Source organism: Leucopleurus acutus (assembly GCF_964270905.1).
Source record: "Leucopleurus acutus genome assembly, chromosome: Y".
NCBI lineage: Eukaryota > Metazoa > Chordata > Mammalia > Artiodactyla > Delphinidae > Leucopleurus > Leucopleurus acutus.
In genome coordinates this window covers 5,602,604-5,630,120 of record NC_139164.1, presented here as the reverse complement: position 1 = coordinate 5,630,120, position 27,517 = coordinate 5,602,604, and the positions used below count along the sequence as shown (strand labels likewise).

Here is a 27,517-nt window from a genome sequence, read left to right as displayed (position 1 = left end):
TGAAGCTTCTGTATTCCCTTTTAGTTCTGCCATGAACTCCACAACCACAAGGAATGAGACTCCCCCCCACACAAACTGAGGGAGCTTAGAAGTGGATCCTTCCCTCGTCACGCTTCCAGAGGACAACACACCCCACCGGATACCTTGACCATGTGAGACCCAAGCAGAGGACCCAGCCAAGTCGCACCCAGACTCCTGACCCATAGAAACCGGGACCATGTTTGAAGCTGCTCAGTGTGTGGTAATTTGTCACACAGCCACAGCTAACTGATACAATTTCCCATAATGACTTCAGTCTCCTCAGAATCAACTCTCTGATCCAAAGACAACCTGGTGGAACAAAAGCACAGAAGCTCTTTGCTTCCCTTGGTCTTCACTGCTCCCTGATACACCAAGGTCTATGACCCAGGCACCTAATTCTCTTGACTATGATATCAAGTTTACAGCTCTGGGTTCACAAGGTTCAACTTTTTTGATTCAAATTAGTGACTTTGAGCAACTGACTGGCATTGTTTGTACAACAGTTACTAGAGCACCCATCCCATATTTATACAAAGAAGTTTAATGAGATCATTCGTGGACATCTTCAAAGCACCACTCAGCATTTGACAAGCACTCACCAAATAGTCAGCATTAGGGTCATCGCAGTCTAACTAAATTTAACGAACGGGAGTTTGTGTGCCACAGAGAACACTAGGTTCTCAACAGTGGATGTTAAAGCTAAATGAATAAATTGAAAGAAATAACAACGTTGTTTGCTTGGGAGAGATGAATTGGAGGAAAATTACGGAATCCATCAAGACCTTCCACTTCTGGACACAAGGGATTGGACTTTGGTCTCCCTTGACTTTTTGATTTCAAATCTAAATTTGATTTGAATATTAGGCCTCCGCATGTTTAATCTCAGGTGTCTACAGCATCATGGACCACAGGAACATTCTCCTCCCACTGGAGGAGATGGAACGGTGATATGCAGACAAACATTTCACACTGAGCCTCGTCGGCCACTTCATGTTACTCTGGAGGCGGTATACCTTGTTGCACAAGCTTGACTCTCAAAATGCAAAACAGAGGAGCAGGAAAAGGGCCAATCCGAATGCCTCCCTGAATTATGTAAATTTACAAAACAGTGTCTCGTCACATCAAAAGGAGCTGCATACCTGGAACTTTTCACCGCGACAGCTGCGGAAAAGACTGGCCTCTTTTCTCTTTCTCCACTCCCAGAGACACGAAGCATCTTTCATCTCTTCCAGCAGACTCTTTCATCCAGCAGTAGCCACTTCCTGCTCTGACCCCTGAGCATGACTCGTTCACCCTGTGCTGGCAATAAACACACATTTGCATGAGCTCTCCCGTTCTCTAATCTCTCCCAGGGTCATGCCAAATAGAACCACAATGAAGTCTGTTTAAGACACCATCTGGAACACGGTAATACATTTCTGACATAAGACGAACCTTGCCATGAAGGATGGTGGTGGCACAAACTTATGAAAGTGGTTTCATATTTGGGGATTTACAAGGAACGGCAATGCTGGGGGGAAAGAGCCACTCTCCACAGAGCATCATGATGCGAAGATGGAAAATGTGGACAGATCAGAGGGGATAAAAAGTGTATGCTGTTGGAGAAAAATCATAGTATCATGTAGGGGATGGCTCATGATGGCTCTTAGGACAAACACAGGCCCCCACCTAGTTTTGTAAATAAAGTTTTACTGGAACAGAGGCATACCTAGCTGCTTACATGTCACGTATCTCGGGGTGCTTACTCGCCACCCCAGCAGAGCTGAGTGGTTGAAACAAGGACCGTACCGTTCATAAAGCCTGATGTATTTACCATCTGACCCTTTACAGGAAACTATACTGAGCCCTGCAGAGCAGGTAGAACACGGGGACTGTGGAACCAGTGAAAGATTCAGATTCCAGCTAGTCACTGCATCTTGTATTTTTGGTATTGTGGACAGGACTCAAACAGGTTAGAACTACATCTAGCCCAGAGCATCAGAGGTGCTTACCAAATGGCTGTTACTTTCCCATCCCTCATGTAGACCATTCAACAAAAAGCAAATCACCGTGTTTCCGTACCTCTCACAATATTATTTCAGAGAAAAGTAAACATAGCAAAAGACATCACGAGTCAGTGCGCTTCTGCGTGGGTCAACTACGTATTTTCTATACAATATTCGCCAAAGTTCAGCTGAGAATTTCCCAACTAGATTTCATTTAACAAATTACCTTCCATCAGGATGGCAGGTAATTTATTAAACATGACATTTTCTGATAATTTTGAGAGAAGAAAATTTATTGAAAATTGGATCCCCAATACAGGTAAAGATATAATGGAAAATCAATGTGGATGACCTACTATGTATACCTTTAGGTGAATGGGATCCTAAGAATATTATCACGGTCCTATGAGTTTTACCTTTGGTATTCAATTCTAAGGTACAATTTAATGGAATAAAGGTGGCATTGTTCTTGGAACAAAGGAAAATGGCAAAGTAAAGATAACTGAAAAACTATAAATAGGTTGGAAAGGGAAAAAATGCCAAATGTGGGTGAGGCTTCAGATGTGACTTTTTTTGCCACTCTGAGCAACAGAGGCCGGGGTGAGCTACCAGTTCTTCTAAAAGCAGCCCTGCGTGAGATCATGCAACAGCATCTGTTGTTTCCACCCACCTCTGCCCTCCAGGGCTTCTCTTGTACTCCTGTGTCTGAGCATCGATACCCAGGAGACGGCCCCGTCTTTGGCACACCTCCTGCCCGTTTCACAAAGCCACCTCCTGCTTCCTGGACCGAATACAACTGTTTTTCCCCAACTCACTCACCCTCGGCCCCCACCTCTTCTACTCCACGCTGTTTCTGGTCCCAACGATACACCTTCAATAATATTCATTGGCAAAACCTCGATCTTGGTGGCAAACGAAAGGGGCATTTCTCTAGGACCTTTAACCAAAGTGTCCAAGAACTCTGTGAAGCCTGGCCGGCACGGAGGGCATAACATCTACTCAAAATCACCAGCCGGTGACAAGTCAGAGCTCTAGGGTTTCCTTTGCAACGGGGCGCCAGTCCAGCGTCGCTGGCTGGGGAGTCTGGGAGTCAGTGTGAGGGACTGTGTCAGGCTTGGCAGTGGTCCTGCCCCAGCAGACAGCCAACAGCACCACCCGGGTGGGTGGGTGATGCCATCACTGGCCCACTGGAAGAACTCCAGTTGGACGAAATAAACATCATTTGATTAAATAGCCATTGGGATGACGGAACTGCCACAAAGAGGTAGCTCTGTGGGCAAGAGCAGACTTACTGATCGGAAACATGTGTTCAAACCCTACTGCTCACTGTACCGATCTCAGCGCTTGAACGTACCGGAATGTGTGTGAACGAGCACGTCTGGGATGAAGACGTCAGTCTTGGCTTCCGTCTTGCGTATGTAAAATTGCTCCAGGAATGAATAGCCTAGGCTGTTTGTGTGCCAGGCTCTTCAACTGGGATCAAGACACAAAACACCGTTGTTGGGTGAGGAAGATGAGGTGCCCGGAATGTGAAATCTTCCAGACAGTGTGGCAGGAGGAGAACCCTGCTGGTGCGAGAATACCTGCAAAACAGGAAAAAGACAGAGACTTAGCAGCAGTTTACATCTATTGCTTTTAGGCCTCTGACCAAGATCCCTGGAAGAACTTTTTCCTTCAAATGGAAATTTACCTCTTTGAATACTCCCTTGGAAGAGGACCTCTAATCAGCAGACAGTCTGCTGATGGGGACCATTTGCAATAGGGAGGCAACGCCCTTTGCCATAAATATTGAAGGGATTAAAAAATCGAATAACAGTAAACACACACACACCTCTCCTTAAAAAAATAAAAATTTCAGGGCTTCCCTGGTGGCGCGGTGGTTGAGAGTCCGCCTGCCGATGCAGGGTACATGGGTTCGTGCCCCGGTCCGGGAAGATCCCACATGACGCGGAGCGCCTGGGCCCGTGAGCCATGGACGCTGAGCCTGCGCGTTTGGAGCCTGTGCTCCGCAACGGGAGAGGCCACAACAGTGAGAGGCCCGCGTACCGCAAAAATAAATAAATAAATAATAATAATAAAAAAATAAAAAATAAAAACTTCAGGGAAACCTAGATAACCCGTTTATCCCATCGACAATGAAGCTTGGCAGGTTGCTAATTAGAACAATTCAACAACTGTAACTCAACGTGTACATTTAAGAACACGTTCAAGCTGCAGTGATTCAATTTCGCAAGACATGCATTCCATCAGGTCTGCCTGAGCATGGCCTCTCCCATGCCATGATCTCAGAGGAACCGGAAGTGATTTATGAGGACTCCAAGGAGAACAGTCAGGGTTCTCCAGACCCTCCCTTCTGTTGTAATCACAGAGAACTCCATGCTGTGTGGCGACCACACGCACAGTCCTGGGACGGGTCCTCCAAGGGTGACGTGGGTGACAGCAGGTTGGCTGTTGTGTCTACATTGATATATATATATTTTTTTCTTTTTCATAAGAAAAAGGAGACTCACTTTTTATTTGGAAGTAAAATGTCTTTTTCCCTAAAGAAAATGTCTGTTTTCTTTTTTCCATCTGTAACAATTCATTTATATCTCCTCAAAATTAGAGGTTTTGGCAGGATTCCCTTACTTGCAGAAATACAAAACACAGAGAGTCTGCTATGAAATAAATAACTGAGAAGGAGTCGGAGCACACACGTGTCACCTTACTCCCCCAGACCCTCTCCAATGAGATTTATAGGCTCCCTTGGTGGATACGGGTCTCCACTGGGACAGGTCTACTCTTCTAGTCTCTGAAAACCATCCTGCTCATTCAAGGAGTGATTCGCCAGGTAGGTTTCAACTGGAATAAGCTTATGGAACATTTCAGAGGGTGTCAACTGTGTTGCAACCAAGAGATCAAGAAACAGAAACGAGAGTGATTTCTCCGCCTTGACAGTGGGATGGATTACGCAACGGATGATCGTTAATTACTTACGCGGCGTATAAGGATTCTGCAGCAGCCATGCCAGTTCTCTACATGGTAAATCAGAACCAAAGGGTGTTTTGTTTCGTGGATAACTGGCTGTATTCACAGAAGAGAAAAAGATCTCTTATGTCAGAGAACCACATCAAACTGCTCTAAGAGAACGGTTTCATTTCAGAGAACCGTTATCTGTGCTGGAAGCCCTGCTTTATTTAGCTACAATCTTGAACTCATCCCTCTTTGATTCTACAGCAGGGAGATATGAGCCACGGGCTGTTATTTTTTCGGGAGTCTTTCAGGCTACCAAAAATAAATAAATAAGCTGCTGTCTTCAAAATAAACAAGTAACCATCTGCACAGGAGAAAATTGCACCCTGCTGCGTCATCAACAAAGGCAATAATTAGAGTCAGATTAAGAAACAAAACAAAATACCTGAGGGGTACAGAGGAAAAAAAGGACCCAAATGGTGCATCTGGGACCCGATGACACAAAGAAAGACTCAGAGTTCCAGTCTGGGATGGGATTTGAGGACTCCCAAGGAAAGCTCTCTCCAACTACCTCCCTGACAGTATGCCTAAAACTGCTTTGCTCAGGCACCCTCTCACTGGCTTCCATGAAGCTTCCATGAAGCCTTCCATGAAGGCTTCCTTTTAGGGTCTCTCAGAGATAGTTCTGCCAACCTGGGAACACAGTGGCTTCTGGAAGAAGCCGTGAGGAAATATAAACACCCTCTGTGTCGTTTTGCAAATCACAGATAAATGGTGGCTCTGAGAGGGCGGGTTCCTACCAAGGAAAGTTTCGTTTCAAGTACGGGAGGGTTAATAAGCTGGGTACTGCCAGGGGCAGATGGCCCAAAAGAGACCTGAGAGGAGCTGGATTCTGAAGGACCTAGGGACCGGCTGGCTAGAAAGGAAAGTGTGTAGACCAGAGTTCCGAGATGAGAGATGCCAAACCTTTCCACCTTCTGTATGCCCTGTAGAGGCAGGCTGGGCTACTTTAGGATGGAACCCTAACTTACTTTTGCATGACAAAGAGAACACTTCTGTTTTCATTCAAAAAAAAACTTACCCTATGTGTTAGACTGAACAATTTTTAAAAGAAGTTTACTTAGCTGGGGTATGGTTGGATACATCTGTTTTGTAGAATTCTACATTCTAATGTGGAATTTATCGGCCCCATGGCTCAAAGGCTTCCAGGTAACAAAACGAAGGTTCTTAAAGAAGGAGGCAGAGGGAAGAGTCAAACCCTATACCCTTCCCTCTGTGGGTCCCTCGGCCACAGGCGGGGGGAAGAAGGGACGCTTCGTATTGGACCCAAACTTGAAAGCGGGCGGGACCTTTCAAAACCAGAAAAACGAGACTTTATCACAAAAAAATGAGACTGGTTTCCATAATTAGAAATGTCTGGAAAGCAACAGGGTATGGTCAAGTTCTCTTTAACGGTTAGGATAAGGTCCTTAAGATGTAACGTGTGACGGCAGCGTTAGAGAAAGACAAAGTGTCTTCCTCTGCGTCAGTTCAGAACTGCACATCCCACGAGCTCCATTTTCATCCTAGGAGACCAGAGGCACACCGCTTCTCTCTGTCTCTCCATCGAACCAACTTCTCCAAGCAGCTGGCAGTCTCACTGCATCTTACCCTCTGCGTCATCAAGCATTACCCCGTCCGCTACTCTATCCAGCGAAGAAACTTGTTTCCATTATCGCCCTCCAAAGAGATTTTTGAAACGTTTTTCTCCTCATCAACACCCCCTGATTGACTAGCCTTTCAATCCTACTCCTGGGCATATATCCAGAGAAAAACATGATTCAAAAGGATACACGCTGCCAATGTTCATTGCAGCACTGTTTACAATAGCCAAGACGCGGAAGCGACCTAAACATCCACTGACAGACGAATGGATAAAGATGTGGTACACGTATGTGGTGGAACATTTCTCAGCCATCAAAAAGAATGAAATCATGCCATTGGCAGCTACATGGATGGACCTAGAGATTATCATACTAAGTGAAGTAAGTCAGACATAAAAAGACCAAGATCATATGATATTGGTTATATGCAGAATCTAAAAAAAAAAAAAGATACAAATGAACTTATTTACAAAACAGATTCACAGACTTACAGAATGAATTTATGGTGACCGGCGGGGCGAAGGGTGGGGGGGAGGGATAGACTGGGAGTTTGGGATTAACATGTACACACTAGTACATTTAAAATAGATCACCAACAAGGACGTATGGGAAAAAGTACAAAACAAAACAAAAAACACCCCGTGAAATTCTAATACCATGGATATCCCTGCATCTGTTTATATACTGTATTATTGCATGCTTTATACATAACGTAATAAGATTTCTTTCCACTCTCTGTCCCCAAGAACATTTGCTGAGGATGCCTGCCTTAGACAACTCCCTGACTCCCTCTGCCTCAGGTAAAAAAGAAAGAAGGGAGTCTGGAGTTGGTGGTTTTCCATGTTGCATACGAAGGAGGCACAGGGTTGCACAGAGTAGTCTCCACGACCACCCAAAGGAGTGCCGGCGAGGCACCATTTTGCCCAGCAGCCACAAGGGCCACCATCCACCCATCCCATACTCTGCATGCACACGACGGAGTGGGCCTTCCAATTCAACCTCAGCAGCTCTGCTGTCGTCGGTCTCCACTGCAGGGTTCTCTGCTTTTTGCCAGTTTATAAAATTGGTTCAGGGTTTAAAAAAAAAAAAAGTGAAAAGTCCTTTTGTCTCAGTGTACCTGAATGGCCCGCACACTTTCAGCTTCTGGCTCTGTTTAATAAGGTGACAATGCCTACGTGCATTTTACTAAAAAGGCAAGTATGTACTCATAAAGCCTCAAAAACGTTGGTGGGATCCCACCACACAGGGAAAATGTGTCCTTTGTGGAGACTGTTCTGTGTGCCCCTCAGATCACTCCCATTGGCCCTTTGCTGATAAGCCCCACTCCATTCACCCCTGGAAGAGTCCCGCCAGTGATGAATATTTATAGCTTTATATATATTTTGGAAAAGAATTGAACCTATAATATAGCACGTAGCTGTTTTGGATTTCATTACATTTCAACTGCATTACACTCAATGCACTATAATGCATTCAAGGCACTACGTTCAACTGCATTACATTTCAAGGCTAACTGCAATTAAAATATGACAACGCTGTGACATTCGATTATGATCTCTCGGGGCCTTATTTCATGGTGAGCAAACCTCCATACAAGAGGTCAACACCGTAACAATGTCACTGCTCTTCCCGTGGGTTCAGCCTGCAACAGGATGATCCAATCAACCACATCATTCAGTTGATTTGACACAAAAGCAATAGAACTGCAGACATAGATCCCCGGTGTCAGTCTACCTGAAATTCTTGCCCTGCTATGAAGAGCCGTTAAGCAGGAACAGACATATCTTCTCGTTAATGAATGAGATGTCACGGGAAAACAGAGGGGGGAGTGACTGACTCCGCTTAGAGGCTCCTGTGACAGGGTCAGGTGATTTTGAGCTGGGTTTTGTAGGGTCTCGCCGAGAAGAGAATGCAATAGGATTCCAGATACAGGAAATACCTTGATTAACACATCCCAGGAGGCTTCCCGTGTATGGTATTGCCATCTAGTTCTTGGATTCTTCAGGCAAAGTTGATATGAGACGTGGCAGGAAGGGGCGGGGGATGGGAGCGGGGCTGGTGGAGAAGAGAAACCACTCAGTAAGCTTTCCTCGTCCTCAAGAATTTTACAAGACGCCAACATGCCTGAGGTTTGCCCTGTAGGTGACGGCAAGTCCCTGAAAGCTTTATGCAGGGGAGAGAGGTTTGTTTTTTTATTACTTTGGCAAGTCCAAAGTTGCACAAAATGTAGACAGTAAGTATAAAAGCCACGCAGTGTGAGTGTCAAGGTTACGTCTGGCGATTCTTACATCCTAGACTCAATATTAAGCAGAAGCCCACGCCACTGAACTGAGTTCTACCAAGATTTCTACGGAGGATAATATGATTAAGTTCCACTTAAAATAAATCCATTTGCAATCATTTAAATACAACTGACCCAATATTTGGTTTTAAGTATTTCTCTGAGCAGAGACACTTGCATATAGATAGCTGTAAATCAATAGGTGAGGGCGAATACATATATATCTATGCGTATATTTGAAAAACGACAGATTTTATGCTATTTTAATTCACTGACACAAGTCTTTGAAAGGTTTTGAACTCCAAATGAAACGACGGAATTTAAATCCCAAGCAAGAACAGTGAAATAATGAATCCAGGAGAAAAACTTCACGTAGAGCCCTAAAGAGATGTGAAAATTGCAGAATTTCTTTAAAAATTCAGCAACCTACAAATCTCAGACAACCGTGAAGGGTATTCTCTATCGAGTCTAGTACTAGATTGGATCTTGATGGATACAATTATACAATTAACTGAGGAGCTGTGAGTTTATTTTGTTTTGACGAGCAAGAGAGATTTTGCTCTAAATATAATCTGTGCCAGCTGGCCAATTCAGGTTCTCTTCCCCTCTTTTGGTTTTCACAAACCAAGTATGTGAGTTCTACACACCGTGCTGGTAACCAGTAAATGTTGCCTGTAATGCATACTGTTTGGCAGGACATATGCGAGCATTTCCCTACATCTAATTGCAGCATGAGTATTGTACCCTGGGTGGAAAAGTTCTTAGCATTTATGAGATCACTGCCAATCACCATGTATATTTTCACAGATCACTTCGTGTTCAAATGTAAGCAAATCCACGTGCACATTTTCCAACTGGACGCGTGACGGCAGGCTCATAGTGCGTGGTTGGGAGAGAGTATGTGCAAGCTCCATTACTCTGATGACTGATCAAATATCATTAATTTAACCATCTTTCAAATTACACTCTCTTTACAAAAGGAGAGATTTTTGTTTCTTTGCCATATAGAGCAAGCTGAAAGCTGTGATTCTTCCAACATGGAAAATAAGCTTGAGCTTCTTAAAATCAAATTAATGTCTGAAGTGGCTCTTCCTTAAAAAAATTAAATATAGAAGAACAAAACCAAAGTTTATCGAGAGAGATGGATAACTTCCTTTGTAGAATGACGTTTTACTTTACAAGAAGATTCACAGCAGGATTCCTTGAAATATTGGACATACCTAGTGCCCACACATGTGGAAAGACTTAAAACTCCTGATCTGGAAATCATCCGTTGCATTATATTATCAAGTAAATCACATAAACTCATTTATGTTTAAACTCTGCCAGCGTCTAGCATTTCTTCTTCTTAGTGTCTGTCCACATTGATTGAGAGAGAGAGTTACGCAACATTGCCCACAGCTGCTTATAACCTTCTGAGAGCCACACGAGACAATCTATTTCAAAGATACTCAGAGTAGGCTGAATAAATGGTTTGATGAAATAGCTCGGGGACGGGAACCATTTCCAAATCTAAAGTCTTTTCCATCCATCTTTCTCCCAGGAGGTTCACTGGCCACTGCTTGGACAAGACTTATGCTAAATGACCTCATGTACCAGAGCTGCCTGTCCAATCACCGTAAGACAGAAGTGACAAAGTTCTAGCAGATGATTAAGCCAGGAACATATGCTCATCCTATGGAACTGGACGCTATTCTCTGAGGAGCTTAGAGACATAACATTGAATATAGGAAGATGCCAAGGATGATCTAACTGGACTTGGACTGGCTGAGGGGCCATGTTTATCCTAGAGGTAATAGGGAGCTCATCATCTGATGAAAAATCAAATAAGTTATCTGATGTGTACTGAAAACTGAAAACACAAGCAGCGAGGAACGTCAGAGCACTATTGTTCTGAAAATAACATGGGGTTGTGTTTTTGATTAAGGAGCTGTGGAAGAGTTTGTTCATAGCTCACTCAGGCCAGGGAGCAGATTTCCAGGTGAGGTGGGGCACAGAGTGCACTTTAGATCATCCTGCTTGACCTGTGTCATTTCTTTAAACAACAGACACGTGGAATATTTCTAATCAGACACATTTTAAGGAGGCTCCGTCATTTACTCTCTGGTTCCTGAACTTACTCAAAGTTTCCTGTTACAACTGCCATGTCACCTTTCTTCAAACAGAGAGAAATTTGGGGTCTTAGCTCAGGCTGCTGTAACACAATCTCATACACTGGGTGGTTTAGCAAAAACAGACATTTATTTCTCACAGTTCTGGAGGCCGCAAGTCAGATCAGAGTACGAGCATGGTCGGGTTCTGGTCGGGACCCTCCTGGTTCACAGACAGAAGAATTTGGGGTACACAAACATTCAGTCCATAAGTTAGTCTTTAATAAACTTTAGCAACTAAAAGAAGAATCACTGATTAGAAATTATTTGCTTTTACTGATGCAGATTAAGTTGCCTTTCATACACAAACATTCCTTTAAAATGACTCTTTAGAAGTGATTGTATCTCTTCATGTTTGATGGTAGATGATAGACTAGATAAAATGACAGATTACACAATAGATTAGATAGATAGACACACAGAGAGAGGGGGAGAGAAGAAAGAAGGAAGGAAGGAGAGAGGGAGGGAGGGACAGAATGAAGGAAGGAAGCCATCAAGGAAGAAGAGAAACAAGGAAGAAAGAAAGGAAGAGAGAAAGAAAGAAGAAAGAAAGAGTCATCCTGGGTTCCTCCCGAAAGAAAGCTTCAAACAGTCACTTTTGTGCAGGTGGCTTATTTAGGTGGTGATCTCAGGAGTCAGGGGAAAGGATGGAAGGCGTTGTGGGTAAATGGGGCTAATCCTCCCCTATCTGCTTAGGTCTGTATAGATATGCTTTTGGGATTTCACCTTCAGGTGGAACAGTTACAGTCGACCCTAAACAACTCAGGAGTTAAGGGCACTGACCCTCTAAGCGGTGGAGAACTTGCATACAACTTTACGGTCAGCCCTCTGTATCCATGGTTCCTCCACATCTTCGAGGTTCTGCATCCCTGGATTCAACTGACCGGGTATCCTGGAACACTGTAGTATTTATTATTGAAGAAAATCCACGGATGAGTGGACACGTGCATTTCAAACCCATGTGGTTCAGGGATCAACAGTATCCAACAGCATTCAGGCCCTACGGACTGTGGGCTGTCCCAGGGGTGTTAACCCCCTTCACTTCTGGATTAGGAAGCAGGCTCAGAGCTCTCCCCTGCGGTCCTACAACGCACAAGTCTGAGAAGGACCAAAGGAGAAGGCACAGGATGACCAGTGCGGACTTCAGGAAGAGTGAATCAGCCCTGCAAGGAACGGCTCAGCACAGCAACCGCTGTGCTCCCAGGGAAGGCAGGCCAGTGGCTGTGTGGCTGTCATCCAGAGGAGGGGTCAGATACAGAAGATGCAGAGTGTATGGTTGCTTGGTTTCTGAGAGGCATTTTTCCTGTTGACAGTGGTGTTGGAGTCTTATTTTAGTGACTAAAGTTCATTAAAGACTAAGTGTTACGGACTGAATGTTGGAGCCACAATCACGACTCAAAGGAGGTGACTCCCCATTCCACTTGGACAAAGCAAAGATCAGGGGTGCTTCCGGAAGATCTTCTGGGTCATCATTGCTAAGCCATGTCCATCAGCCATAAGAAAACAGAGGTGAAAACAAGTTTTTTTTTTTTTTTAAATAAATTTATTTAGTTATGGCTGCATTGGGTCTTCGTTGCTGTGCGCGGGCTTTCTCTAGTTGTGACAAGCGGGGACTACTCTTGGTTGTGGTGAGCGGGCTTCTCATTGCAGTGGCTTCTGTTGTGGAGCACAGGCTCTAGGCACACGGGCTTCAGTAGTTGTGGCACATGGGCTCAGTATTGGTGGCTCGTGGGCTCAGTAGTTGTGGCTCGCGGGCTCTAGGTGCACGGGCTTCAGTAGTTGTGGCACGCGGGCTCAGTAGTTGTAGCGCATGGGCTTAGTTGCTCCGTGGCATGTGGGGTCTTCCCAGACCAGGGCTCGAACCGGTGTCCCCTGCATTGGCAGGTGGATTCTTAACCAGTGCGCCACCAGGGAAGCCCCCAAAGGTGAAAATATACTTTAGTCATTAAAATCGATAGAAATTTCTATAGCATAATTGGTCTGCATCCTAAATGTAGTGATCTCATCAAAGATAACTTATGCCATTTTCTGACATGGTAACATTTTTATCGCATCATTTCTTTAAGACAGTGGAAAAAAGCATAAAAATCACCAGTCTGCTTTTCAAATGCCGTATTCAAACAGGAATACAAATACACAGTGTTTATTTTAGATTCCACCAACAGCGAAGAGGATCATATAACTGGTGTATGGCCAGAAAACAGAAAAAGTACTAATATTCTTCCGAAGGTTGAAATTCACTATTGGGCATTTTTGGGTTCTTATTAAGTTTCTGTCTCCACAGGACGCCAGATATTATGAATGAGTCAAGAGAGCATGAAAAATGTGCAGGAGGGGTAAAATTAATATGAAAGACAGTAACGGTATTATTGCATATGGATTTTAAAAAGACCAGCACGATATAAAAATTATCTTGTACATTTATATGCACTTTCATAAAATTTGAGCATGTTTTCTTCACTGAAGTTCAAAAACAAAATTACAGTGTTGCTGCTGGAAGCTGCTCCCTGTAAATCTTCAAGAATTTGAGGGATATCCATTTGTCCTGTAAGAGTTAAACCGTTCTGCCTTGTAGCAAAGACACATAGAAAATGACTTTTTGAGGTCCCCTGCAGTTTTTAAAAATATTACTGAAAATTATTTTCAGGAGCCCATAGAACAATTGCTTTTTCTGTTTGTAATAAACAGGTTGTGAGAATAATGCTTTAATGATGGTTTCCGGATCATTCAACCCATCAGCAGGGTCTTGGCATCTGACCTTTCCTTGCCTGGGTTGGGGGGCCCTGTGGAGCAGTGTCCAAGGGTCTCAGTGGATTGACTGAGTTTCCTGACTCAGGCTGAGGCTCTCCGTTCAGGGACAGAAGGGTTTCCATGTTGAGGTAATAGGCCAAGGAGTTCTATACAACACAATCCACTGGCACACACTTACTTCCAACGCACAATCTGGTGGGGTTTTCTTTGTTTTTCAATGGTACCTGAGTCCCTTAAGGTCAAGTGTCCTGAAGTATCAGTGTCTAAGACTTCATGATTTTTTTTTAAAATCCTGAGATTTTTCTTAAATTATGTTGGCAGTATAAGAGCGTTGCAGGTACTGAAAGTTACAAAGGAATAAGGTTTCAGAGGCATGACAGAAAGCAAAATAGTACAATATCACTATCACCACCAAATTTCAGCACTACCTGTCAATTCTTCATGTGTTAGAAAAATGTATAGTGATGGTCTTATTTGGGTTTTTTCCATGCACCCCAATGTTCACTGCAGCACTATTTACAATAGGCAAGACAGAGAAGCAACATAAATGCCCATCAATGTATGGATAAACAAGATGTGGTACATATATACCCAATGGAACATTACTCAGCCATAAAAAAGAATGAAATAATGCCATTTGCATCAACATGGATGGACCTAGAGATTATCATACTCAGTGAAGTAAATCAGACAGAGAAAGCAAATATCATATATCACTTACATGTGGCATCTTTAAAAAATGATACAAATGAACTTACTGAAACAGACTTAGAGAACAAACTTATGGTTACCAACGAGGAAAGGGGGGACAGGGATAAATGAGGAGGTTGGGATTAGCAGATACACACCACTATATATAAAACAGATAAACAACAAGGACCCGCTGGATAGCACCGAGAGCTATATTCAGTATCTTGTGATAACCTATAATTGGAAAGAATCTGAAAAAGTATTATATACAAATGAATCACTTTGATGTAGACCTGAAACTAACAAACATCATAAACCAACTAGACTTCAGTAACAAAAAATAGTTTGAGGGCAAGCAGCTCATCCAGGAGGCGACTGCGAGAATCATGATGAAACAATGAGGCGAGGTCGGAAAGGAGCGGAAGTGACGGTACTAGTAACTGGTATGCTGATGAGCGGAAAACTGCCATGGACCACAAAGCTCAACCCCCAGGGACCCTCTGCAAGACCTGAGGAACAGCTCTCAGAACGTCTTCCTCCTGGGACAAGGAATAGTAATCCTCTACCTCTTACCCCTCTTTATCTGCGGGTTACTGCGGATTAGGGTTCACCAGGGACCTTACTCCCCAGCACGTGCAAAGGTCAGGAATGCTCTAGCAGCCAGAGACAGGCCTTGGTCTGGGGAGATGCAGGCACATGAGGTGAGAAGCTGTGGATGCGTGAAGAAATTGTTCACCAAGATACACGCGTCCTGGGAGATAGCTGGAGAGAACATCCGGGGTGGCCTCAGGCCGCCCTAACCCACTCAGTCAATTATGACACAGCACTTAGTTCACGGCAGACCACGTGCCAGATGTGAGCACCACGGGAAACAAACAAATTCATTCTCCTCTTCTTCTCCTCTTGGCAATTTTCTAATGCTCCAAATAAAAACTTCAATCCCTCAGCCAGGCTTTCCCCACCATCCAAATTTAGGGCTCTCTCTTTTCTGTACCCCACAGCATTTTGGTCACATTTCCATTTTAACACCTACCATGCCACATAATTGAGTAGGTGTCATGTCTCATTTATCCAACACTCAAAAATGTTTTTTGAACTAATGAATGAGATGGTCACTGTGTTAATTTTCTATCACTGCTGTAACTAGTTACCAACCACAAAGGTAGTGGCATAAGACAAAGGAATGTTGTATACTTGTGGAGGTCAGAAGTCCCACACAGGTCTCCCGGGCTACACTTGAGGTGTCCGCAAGGCTGTGCTCATTCTGGACGTGGATCTGTGTCCTTGCTACTCCCCGCTCTGGCTGATGCCCGCACTCCTTGGCTTGTGGACCATTCCTCCCTCTTAGAGCCATCAGTGCTGCCCGTCCCCGACCATCCTTGCACAGTCACATGCCTTGTCTGACTACAGCTCACTAGGTCCCAGAGACTGCAAGGAGAGATGTGCGACTCCAGTAACCCGCAGGTTTTTACTCCGTTCTACAGGGTCCGTGGTTGCATCCTCTGGGCAAAGCATTGCCAATGAAAGCACAGCATTGCTCTCTTCTCGGTAGAAGGAGAGGCAACCCCGACCCTTGGTTTCCGAGTTTTCTTCCCACTCCTTTCACTCTCCTCTTCCTTTATGATACTTTGGCCAAAGAGGAACGTGCAACATGATTGTCTGCAGTTCATAATTCTGTCTATAACATTCATCAGGTGATTTCTTGCCTTCTAGTCATCTGTGCTGGTCGAATGTGATGCTGCTTCATGGGTTGAAGAGGCAAGCCCGGGGCACAGCAGGTCGGAGACCACTGGCTTGCGACACTTTGTAATGAAGGGGTAACGCTCTCATGAGTTCAGGAGGGCCCCTCTTGCGGAAGAAAGGACCCCAGGCACGGCAGTAACCTTATCAAAGTACTCTAGCGTATGCCGGTTATAACACCATGTCTTCCTCCTCCCCCCCCACCAAGCAGGGTCAAAGGCAGTATTCATATATCAGCATGCTGTTACCACTAGTATTAAAAGGAAAGTCGGACACACAGTTCAGCATTAACCGCACGCGCGCACACACACACACACACCATGAAGGTATGGGATTTAGTGTAATACTTTTCATTCTGTATTGAGTGATAAGAGGTACTGTGACATTAAAAAAAATTAAATATATTGCAGCCTCAATATGAAATACCAAACCTGATTATTTTAAAATATTAGTATGCATTAGAATAAAATGGTTAGATATTAAGTATTTTATAAATGGATTATAAATTGTGATAATGATAGGAAAATTAGCAACAGGTATCTCAGAATAAACGTTTAACCCCAAAGGGTAGCAACTAAAACCACTATCACATATTCAAAAATGCCTTCCATGTGCATTCAAAATGACTTCAGGCGTATTATTTCCTATTTACACGTCACACCTCTTCAAGCTACGTTCCCCTTGTATGGATGGGAAAACGGAGGCCCAGAGAAGTTAAAAGCTTACTAACCATCACAAAATAACCAGGTCCTCCAGCTGTACGTAAAAAGGACCTGAAGAAGTTAATTATATTTCAGCCGAAGCTATTGATGGCAAAGGACTATGAATAATTACAGGAATGATTTCCCTTTCTGTAATAGCCTTTGTTTTTTAGAGCCGATTTAGGTTCACTGCAGAATTGAGCAGCAGGTAGAGAGAGCTCCCATATACAGCCTGCCCCCTATACACCTACAACCTCCCCCTTTAGCAATGTCTTCCACCAGAGTGGGACATTCCTTATCATCTGTAAACTTTCACTGACACGTCATCATCACCCGAGTTCCAGAGTTCACATTAGGGCTCACTCTCAGTGTTGTACATTCTATGGGATTTGACAAATATATAACAACTTGTATCCACCACTGAAGTATCATGCAGAATAGTAGCACTGTATCAAAGAGTATCGATCCGCTTCACTGTTTATTCATAATTATTTCCTTCTGAATGTTATATCCTATATTATTTTTTTTACCAATTTTTTAAAAAGTCTTTACTGAATTTATTACATTATTGCTTTTGTTTTGTGTTTTGTTTTTTTGCCGGGCATGTGGGATCTTAGCTCCCCGACCAGGGATTGAACCCACACCCCCTGCATTGGAAAGCGAAGTCTTAACCACTGGACCGCCAGGGAAGTCCCAATCCTATATTATGTTTTTAAAACCTTGTTAGATCACGGTTCTCTCAACTGTAAAACGAGGCATCAAATTATCCCTTTGTTTCCTGCAAAGATACTATGAATGCATTTGCAAATGGAAAAATCTATCTCATCTACAGAATTTTGAAAAAAACCATGGAGCAGCTTTCTTCAATATCACATAATTTATTCAGTATTAGTTCTAGCTCTATGAAATTCAAAGAAACCACGTTGCACATGGGCAGTCATCCAGAGTTACAGGCCTAACTCACCCACAACAGTCCCAGAAGGAAGCTGAAGCCATCTCTACAAAGTGTCCAGTCAGTTCAATCTAATATATTAAATGACAGCAAATATTAAAGACAGAGCATTCCCTCAAGGCTCAAATTATATATCAATCTCAGGATGGATTTGACTTAAAGAAGGAATTAGGTATATGAAAATAAACAATTTCACTTCAAGCATGGAGTTGATAACAGAGTTACATGGAGCTATGGCTAATTGGTTACGCATAGTTCATTGCACTAAAATTCACTGGGTGAGCTGTATGTAAGGAAAATGGAAAACAGTAAGACAGGAAAAATGGAGATTTTTAATAAAATACAGTCCTTGCTCTTAGAGAACGAAGTCGACAAATACGTATGTTTTTCCCCAAAGTATGCCAAACTTACATAAACCCTGTTATTTAAAGTTAATGGCTGTAATAAAGAATACTTTGCATTCAGTGTTTATACGTAGCATGATTGGAAAGCTGGGTGCTTCCAATTAACATGACTAATGCCAGTACTAAACTACTGAATGAAAGAACTACAAGTATGATACCAAAATGGGTCATGGAACTATCACCCAAATGAAATTATAAAACCCTCTTTCTGTCCCATGCTTGTACAGCATCTGAATTCCCTCCCACCGGTTGTGTCTCTGAGGCGAGGCAATTCTGTTTTGGAGAGGATGAACTCATTACACCGTTATTAATCATCAGAAACCAGCGTAATGCTCAACTGTTTATTCTCCTACTCAAATAAAATTATGAAAGCAGCAGTTTTTAAGGTAAGCAGCACCTCATACTCACTTTTGTAATGTAATCACAGATAGAAAAGTGCACTGTACACAGTAGGTTTTGCTGAGTGGATGAATGAGTGAATGGATGGATGAATGAGTGAATGGACACACGAATGTTTATCATATACTAGGACACAGAGGAGCCTTTTACAGAAGTTCACAGACTACTGGGAAGCAGAGAGATGAGACTGCTCAGTCGTAGCAAGAACATCATATACAGAATTACATATCCAAGTACTAAGAAATAAGTAATTTCAGCAGGAGGTGGCGTGCCTCAGCTGAACTAGGTAGGCGATCAAGTCACACTGAGGTCAGCTGTGTGTATCCGATGCAAAGCTGCCGTTCTTTTAGTGCCTGTCTACAATGAGCAGCTACCAAGCACTGGTTCTGCCTTCATCCCCTGAAGTGTTTTACTGGAGAAAAGTCACTTTTGAAAGAAGAGATAAATTACTCATTTGCTTCCCAAAGACAAGCCTTCAAACTATCTGCCACCTGGAGGCCTTACTAGACCTTTTTCCGAAGGAGACACACAGATGGCCAGTAGGCACGTGGAAAGATGCTCAACGTCACTAATTATCAGAGAAACGCAAATCAAAACTACAAGGAGGTATCACCTCACACTGGTCAGAATGGCCATCATTCAAAAGTCTACAAATACCAAATGCTAGAGAGGGTGTGGAGAAAAGGGAACCCTCCTACACTGTGGGTGGGAATGTAAATTGGTGCAGCCACTATGGAGAACAGGATGGAGGTTCCTCAGAAGACTAAAAATAGAACTACCATACGATCCAGCAATCCCATTCCTGGGAATATACCTGGACAAAACTATAATTGAAAAAGATATGCTATGTTCATAGCAGCACTACTTACAATAGCCAAAACATGGAAACTACCTAAATGTCCATCGACAGATGAATGGATAAAGAAGATGTGGTACATATACACAATGGAATACTACTTAGCTATGAAAAAGAACAAAATAATGCCATTTGCAGCAACACAGAGAAAGACAAATACCATATGATATCACTTATATGTGGAATTTAAAATACAGCACAAGTGAACCTATCTACAAAACAGAAACAGACTCACAGACATAGAGAAGGGACTTGTGGTTGCCAAAGCGGAAGGGGCGAGGAAGAGAAAAGCACTGGGAATTTGGGGTTGGTAGAGGCAAACTATTACATTTGGAATGGATAGGCAACAGGATCCTAATCATAGCACAGGGAGCTGTATTGAATATCCTGTGATAGACCACAGTGGAAAAGAATATGAGAAGGGAGTGTATATATATGTATAACTGAGGCACTTTGCTGCACAGCGGAGACCGGCACAGTATTAGTTCAATAAAAAAATTTTAAAAGAAAATCTGCCTCCCACTTGTAGAAGAGAAAAATCATAATCGGCACAGAATTATCCAAAAATGAAAGCCTTGAGTGTGTGTTTGTAACACATGAACTTTGCCAGCCGATTCTACAGAAAGATGCCAAAGAGAAATCTGTCAAAGAAAAAGGCCTACGTGTATTTTTAGTCCCCAGCTTTTAAAGAACTAATATCCCACATGTCACGCAGCTTGGCCAAAAAACAAACAAAGTTTAAAAACTAAATTGTTGAAATTTAGTAAGCAAAATATGCCATGTACAGAGGCTTTAAAGCATTCGCAAAATAAAGGTGCATTGCCCTGCATATTCCGTGAATCTCAATCAGGGGGCTACGGTTTTTTGTTTTTTTTTTTCTCTTCTTAATAAATTATCATTTCATTGCCATGGCACGTAAGGCTCTCATTTTATCTCCATTTGTAGAATGGACAGAATGCTCTATTATGAGCGCGCACACACACACACACACACACACACGTTTTTCAATATGTTTTAGAGTAATTTTAGGTTCATAGCAAAGTTGAGCAGAAGGTGCGAAGACTGCCCATGTATATACCATGTCCTGCCTCGGGCCCAGCCTCCTCAACTATCACCATCCCCCAACAGATCATATTTGTTCTAAGTGGTGAACCTCCACTAACACATCATCACCACCCAAAGTCCATGGTTTACATTAGCGGTCACGCTCAGTGCTGTACGTTCTGTGAGTTCGGACGAACGCGTAAGGACACGCATCCATCTTCTAGCAACGTGAAGAGTGGCTGCACTCCCCCCCCCCAACCCCTGATCTCTTTACTGTCTCCATGGTTTTGTCTTTTCTAGAATGCCATAGTAGGAATCATACAACACGTGGACTTTTCAGATGGGCTTCTTCACCTAGTAACATGCTTATTAAGACTCCTTCACATCTCTTCATGGTTTGATAGCTCTTTTTAGCATTGAATAATATTCCACTGTCTGGATGGACCATAGTTTATCTATCCCCTACTGAAGGACACCTCTGTTGCTTCCAAATTTTGGCAATTGTGAATACAGCTGCTCTAAGCATCCAGGTGCAGGCTTTTGTGGGGGCAAAGCAGAGGCCTGAGCCATGAAATCAACCGGTATCACTATTTTATTTGAAGAGCTTTAGGGCACTTACCAAACTCACAACACACACAGACACACACACATATACACACACGAAAAACAAACCACAAAAGACATACACAATGCTTGGCCTTGCTACGTAAACTTGCATACTACGCATTAGTTACGTATTTCCCACTGAAGTAACCAGATTATCGCTAAGTGTACATTTTTCTTTTCTTTGAAAAGCACACGAAAGCACGTTAAATTGGTACGATTCCCCTTTTGTGGGGTATTTGAATTGTTATTATATTTTGAGGTAAAGTAGGTCGTTGTGCAAAAATGAGACTGATCACTTGCTTTGAAATAGCTGGCATTTCTGAAGGTTGACTATGAACCACCTTAGAGTACATTATTATGCAAGTTGTCCGCAATAAAATTATGGAGCTTTGTGGCCGTGAGGTTACTTGATAACTCACCATGCTGTCATTTTACACCACCGTCATGTTAACTTTCAAAGTCAGAAACCACAGGTCAATTGTACTTTCCTTATTAGCACAGGAGATCAGAAGACTCATCTTCTCTCATCTGAAGGACTCAAAAGTATCTTCTCTTACAAATGGAAAACAGCAAGAGGTAGGATAATTTAAAGGTGTGAACAAATGTTCTCACAGACATTGATCTAAAACTAAAACTTATTTTTGAATATTCATTACTTTTCCTTGACCTCTCAGAAAGAGTCGTAAAATCTATTTTTTCATTTCTTCTTCAAATGTATGTAAAACAAGGAGCTTTGTATCTTTTAAGTATCTCTTATGTAATATCATTAGTAATAAGAGAGAAAACGGCATATCATGGCTTCGATTTAATGTTATGTCTCTGAAACTAGCCATATATAACTTAAAACGGAATATAAAATAACCATGTCTCAAAAGCAGTGCAAATTTAGAATTTAATGAAGAAAACTAATATAAAATTAGACTGACTACATCATTCCATATGGCGTCTTTTTAAGTAAAGTGAAACTTTTTTTCTTTTAGTCGCTCACTTCCGCCCGCTCTCTCTGTCATCAGAAATGAAACTTTCGATTCTACTATTTGGGGCATCGTGTTCATAGTTTGCATGGTATTTGCTGGCATTAAAACTCTTCTTCAGAAGACAACACAATTAGGAAAAATAATATGAAAGTAAAGATTTCCAGGGCAAACAACTTATGAGGAAAAAAACATTACTGTACTTCCATATTCATTGACTATTTCTAAACCTTCAATTCGATGATTATAGAATTACAGAAGTTTAACGTGGAAAGCAATGTTTTCCAACCCCTTCACATCACAGAACCAATGAAATGTTTTCAAATTGATTTCTAAAATAAAGTGTAATTTTCCCAGAAAAAAAGTAAATAGGAAAATAAAATAAATAATCCTAATTATCTGGAAAGAATTTTTACTGCAGAATACCTTATTCTCTAATTTTCTGGGACTCTTTCCCCCTCATTCTTTCGGGAATTTAAAAGTTGTTTTAAGCCATGCAATAGAAGGTCTTTTGAAACACAGTAAATGATTATTTTTTGAGGCAACCTGGGGTAAGACAGTGAGGCAGCTATGCTTCCAATGCAGTGAGGAGATGGATTTCTGTGTCTTGGGTCTTAATCTGTGTCCTAGTGAAGAGGACTGCTGGGTGAGAGTGACCATTAACCCAACACCCTGCACGGAAAATGGGAAAAGCAGATGCTCATACAGACAGAAACCTGAGGACCCAGGGAAACCGAGCTTGTTGATGAGAACACTCAGGATGAGAAACTTCCTACACTCTTCGCCCAACCCCACAGCATTCCTGACTCTCTCTCTATCACTGATTTTCCCCTTGGTACCGAGTGTTAGCCAAATCCCCTTACATAATGGGGGGAAAAACTCCAACTGCAGTGCTGAAAACCAGGAAGTAAATTCCAGCTCTATAACTTAGGAGCTGAGGGACCTGCCTGAAAGCAGCCCTCAATGCCTTTGAAAATCAAAGACATTATAACTTAAGAAACTGCCAGAAATGGCTTTTGTAAAATGTTGGTTGAATCCCATGTTCAGAGAAGGGACATCCAGTACTCGGGGCAGATTTGGGTTTCTACTGCAAGTTGCTATTATCAGATGACAGGGTTGGTATCGTTTTCATTACAAAAACACGATTTATTATTGTATCACTAACTAGATTGTTTCTCCCAGCCCAGCAAAAGCCAAGCTAATTTTAGCATCAAGAAAGTACCAGTTCCTAGAAGTGGAATCTTAGGATCTTAGCAAGAGCTCCTTCCTACAATCTTGTATTCCCAGAAGGCTTAATCGTTTTCAACTTTTCCCTGTCATGTGAAAGCCCATGGCACAATCATTGCCTTTGTTAACATCTGTGTCAAGTAAACATTGTGTCAAATGCCAGGAGGCCTTTGAATAACCAAAAAGTGTGTTCCAAAAGACGCTTTCCCACAAAACCAAAGGAGACTATCCGTAAAGGACATGTCTATTTCCTGATCATTTTAAAATCCAGCCACGTGAGGTTCCCGTAAAACTGCAACTGTGATTTCTTTAAAATATTAAGATGTAGGGCTTCCCTGGTGGCGCAGTGGTTAAGAACCCGCCTGCCAATGCAGGGGACACGGGGTCGAGCCCTGGTCCAGGAAGATCCCACATGCCGCGGAGCCACTAATCCCGTGCGCCGCAACTACTGGGCCCTTGCGCCACAACTACTGAAGCCCACGCGCCTAGAGCCTGTGCTCTGCAACAAGAGAAGCCACAGCAATGAGAAGCCCGCGCAACACAATGAAGAGTAGCCCCGCTTGCCACAACTAGAGAAAGCCCGCATGCAGCAACGAAGACCCAATGCAGCCAAAAAAAAAAATAATAAAATTCATTTGAAAAACCCAAAAAGAATGAAATAATGTCATTTGCAGCAACATGGGTGTATCTACAGATTATCATACTAAGCAAAGTAACTCAGAAAGAGAAAGGCAAATACCAAATGATATCACTTACATGTGGACTCTAAAATACGATACAAATCAACATCTATGAAAGAGACTCACAGATATAAAGAACAGACTTGTGGTTGCCAAGGCGGGTGGGTAGGGGAGGGATGGACTGGGAGTTTGGGATTAGCAGATACAAACTATCACATACAGGACGGATAAGCAACAAGGTCCTACTGTAGAACACAGGGAACTATATTCAATATTCTGTGACAAACCGTAATGGAAAAGAATATGAAAAAGAACATCCATATACATGTATAACTGAGTTACTTTGCTGTACAGAAGAAATTAACACAACATTGTCAATCAACCATACTTCAATAAAATTTAAAAACGTTTACTTGGTGTCGAGATGGATAGGTGAAGTGATTTTTTTGGATGATATTAATTTGTGAATAGAAAAGGAGAAACTGAAATATTTCAACCAGACTTTTTTGACAACTTACATTCTCAGGACTCATTTCCTCATTTGTAGAAAACAGAATAATATTTACTTCACCTGAGATATTCTATGTGAAAGTATTTCAATAGTGTCTGGGACACATTTTTCCAATGCGTGTCACTTACGTTCCTTCACATGACTCATAACCTGGTTCTGATACCAATCAAAAACAAACAGAAAAGCTTTCAGCATTGTTCAGGGCCATAATAACATTTCTGGAATACAGGTGTGGCCTCTCAAGGGACCACTTTGAAGGAAAATACTCATTTGCACGTGTAAGTTCTCACATCACTTTTTTCATAGTCATCACTCAGGTTGATGGCATTCCAGAAACCTTGTTTGTAGACACTGGACTGACTAGCGTTTGGTATTCGTGGCATCCAAAGGGAAGGTTTTGAGAGGTCAAACCTTCCTGCTGCTTCTGATTCCTATTCCCCTGAAAGAGTTTAAGAATGGGGAGGGTTAAGGACCTATCAAAATGAGGAATGCATTTCCTTCCTGGAAGGAGCTTTCAATGTTTTGAAATGGATGTAGGTGGTGACCAAGACGGAGAGGACAGACAGTCCCGCGTTTCCACATATGATTTACGTGCTAAGGACTTAGGACCCGGATCCTGACTGCTGGCCAACGCCTTCTGAAGGTGGGAGTCTGCTGCTGGCCAGATCCAGGATCCCACGAAGGAGTGCCAGCCGCAGAGCTTGCCTATGCGTCCCCGTGATCTCCACGGGAAGACTACTTCTGATCCGTCTACTCATTTAGAACTCTTCTAACGCCGAGAAGCACCGTTTCCTCCCTTCTCCAATAGGGCCATGACACCGCAAGCATGCACGCCCTGCCACCAAGAAGACACCTCCCAGGGAACTTGACAACCCATCTTCTCTTTCCTTATGACGCTGCTTTGTAGAAAAGGACACACAAATCACTGGAGTACCTCGCTCAGGTAACTTCCTCTATAGCGTGAAGGAAAGAAGAACAATATCATAAAGGTTTCCTGTGGCTTGCTCGTGAAAGGAGGTTTGTAGCGCAAAACTGCTGGGAACACGCACACTTATGGGGAATTTAGAAGTTGAAGTCACTATGGACTCTTCTGAGTTAAATGACCCTCACGTATGGTGTTCATAAGTGACACGGTCCAATTGCTTTTCTATGTGAGACGGTTCTATGATTTATGTGTGCAGCTTCCTGACATTTTAATTTTTTTTTTCTAGAACAAGCTATATACAAAGATACACCACAGGGATTATCTCCTCATTGACATGGGCCCCGGTATTGTTTGGGAGAGAGTTACTTATTCAGCCTGTGTTTCTTTTATTATCCTAGATTTATTCAGGGATTTGACTGCTTCTTGAATCAAATATGATACTTAATATTTTGAGTTTAGCAATATCTCTTCTTGGTTTTTACAGTGTTTTGAGCTTGGTTTCACCTCATGTGACACTGATGTCATCTTTCTTGCCTTTTTTTTTTTTTTTTTTTTTTGCGGTACGCGGGCCTCTCACTGTTGTGGCCTCTCCCGTTGCGGAGCACAGGCTCCGGCCGCGCAGGCTCAGCGGCCATGGCTCACGGGCCCAGCCGCTCCGCGGCACGTGGGATCTTCCCGGACCGGGGCACGAACCCATGTCCGCTGCATCAGCAGGCGGACTCTCAACCACTGCGCCACCAGGGAAGCCCCATTCTTGCTTTTTTGATGTTTGCCTTTGGCTGATGAGACCCGGCCCAGGCCATTCTATTTAACCTTCCTTCCTCAGTTAGTTTTAGACGTGACCATTGCACAGAAGGAACACTGCTTAGTATGTTAACCTAATCTGACTGCCTTTGCCTTTTGATCAGCAAATCAATCAAATAGCACTCTAGTCACTTATTATGACAGCTGATATATTTGCTTTTATTCCTCTCATTTTATTTTATATTTAATAAATGTGTGCATTTTTATTGAGGCACAATTTACATACAGTAAAACGCCCACATTGTGAGTGTGATGTTTAGTAACTTTTTAGACAGGCACCTGCTCAAGCAACTACCACTCAGATCGAGGTATAGAGAACAGTTCAGTGATCACGAAACGGTGTCGTGCCGCTTCCCAGCCAACAATCCCGTCTCCCAGGTAACCACTATTCTGAATCGCACTCCGGAATTCAGTTGTGCATGCTCTCGAATGTGATGGAAAAGCTTCTCATACGCTATGTCTTCATTTTGGTCTTTCTTCACGCAGCATAATAGTTTTGGCATTCAGCAGTGTTGTTCCAGGTATGGTTTGTTTGTGCCTCTTTTTTCCTAAGTAGTATTCCATGGTATGATTATATGGACGTTTATTCATTCTCCGGGTGATGGGTGTTTTGGTTGTCTTTATTTCTGCTTATTATGAATTAAGTTTCTCTATATCTTCTTATTAACTCTTTCTGTGAAGAAATGCATTCATTTATTTTGTGTATACAGCTAGGAGTGGAATTACCAGATCACTCACTGGGCATCTATGTAATTATATCAGAGACCGTGAAGTGATCTTCCAAAGTATCATTTTACAATCCTACCAGCAAAGTATGAGAGTTCTAGTTACTCTGCATCCTTGCCAATACTTCATATTGTCATTTTAAAAAACTTTTTACGTGTTCTGCTGTGTATGTCCTGGTATCTCCTTGTGATTTTAATTTTAGTAAGCGCCAGCTGGTCATGATACATCCTTTTTAATATATCACTGAATTCAATATGTTGTTGTTTTATTAGGATGTTTATATCTATATTCATGATTCACTGCCATAATTCATTTTTTCATGCAACGTGCTTGTCAAATTTTGGTATCAAGTGTCAGTTGGTGTCATAAAGCTGAGAAGAAATCCTCCTTTCTCTATTTTCTGAGAGAATGTGTGTATGACTGTATCGTTAATTAACTTAGTGCACTAGTGATAATTCTGAACTGTTCAAGTGCGGGCTTTTTGTTTTTATTAAG

General features: G+C 42.6%; 1 long non-coding RNA gene across 1 annotated transcript in view; it reads right to left on the bottom strand.

Annotated features, from left to right (window-relative positions):
- Positions 1–27,517, bottom strand: part of LOC309978873 — a 201,997-nt gene that overhangs the window by 116,061 nt on the left and 58,419 nt on the right. Inside the window, exons 2-3 of the long non-coding RNA XR_014327148.1 lie at positions 3,361–3,589; positions 1,161–1,315 (exon numbers count right to left, since the gene is read on the bottom strand). This is a non-coding gene — a long non-coding RNA (uncharacterized lncRNA). The remainder of the gene's footprint in view (positions 1–1,160; positions 1,316–3,360; positions 3,590–27,517) is intronic.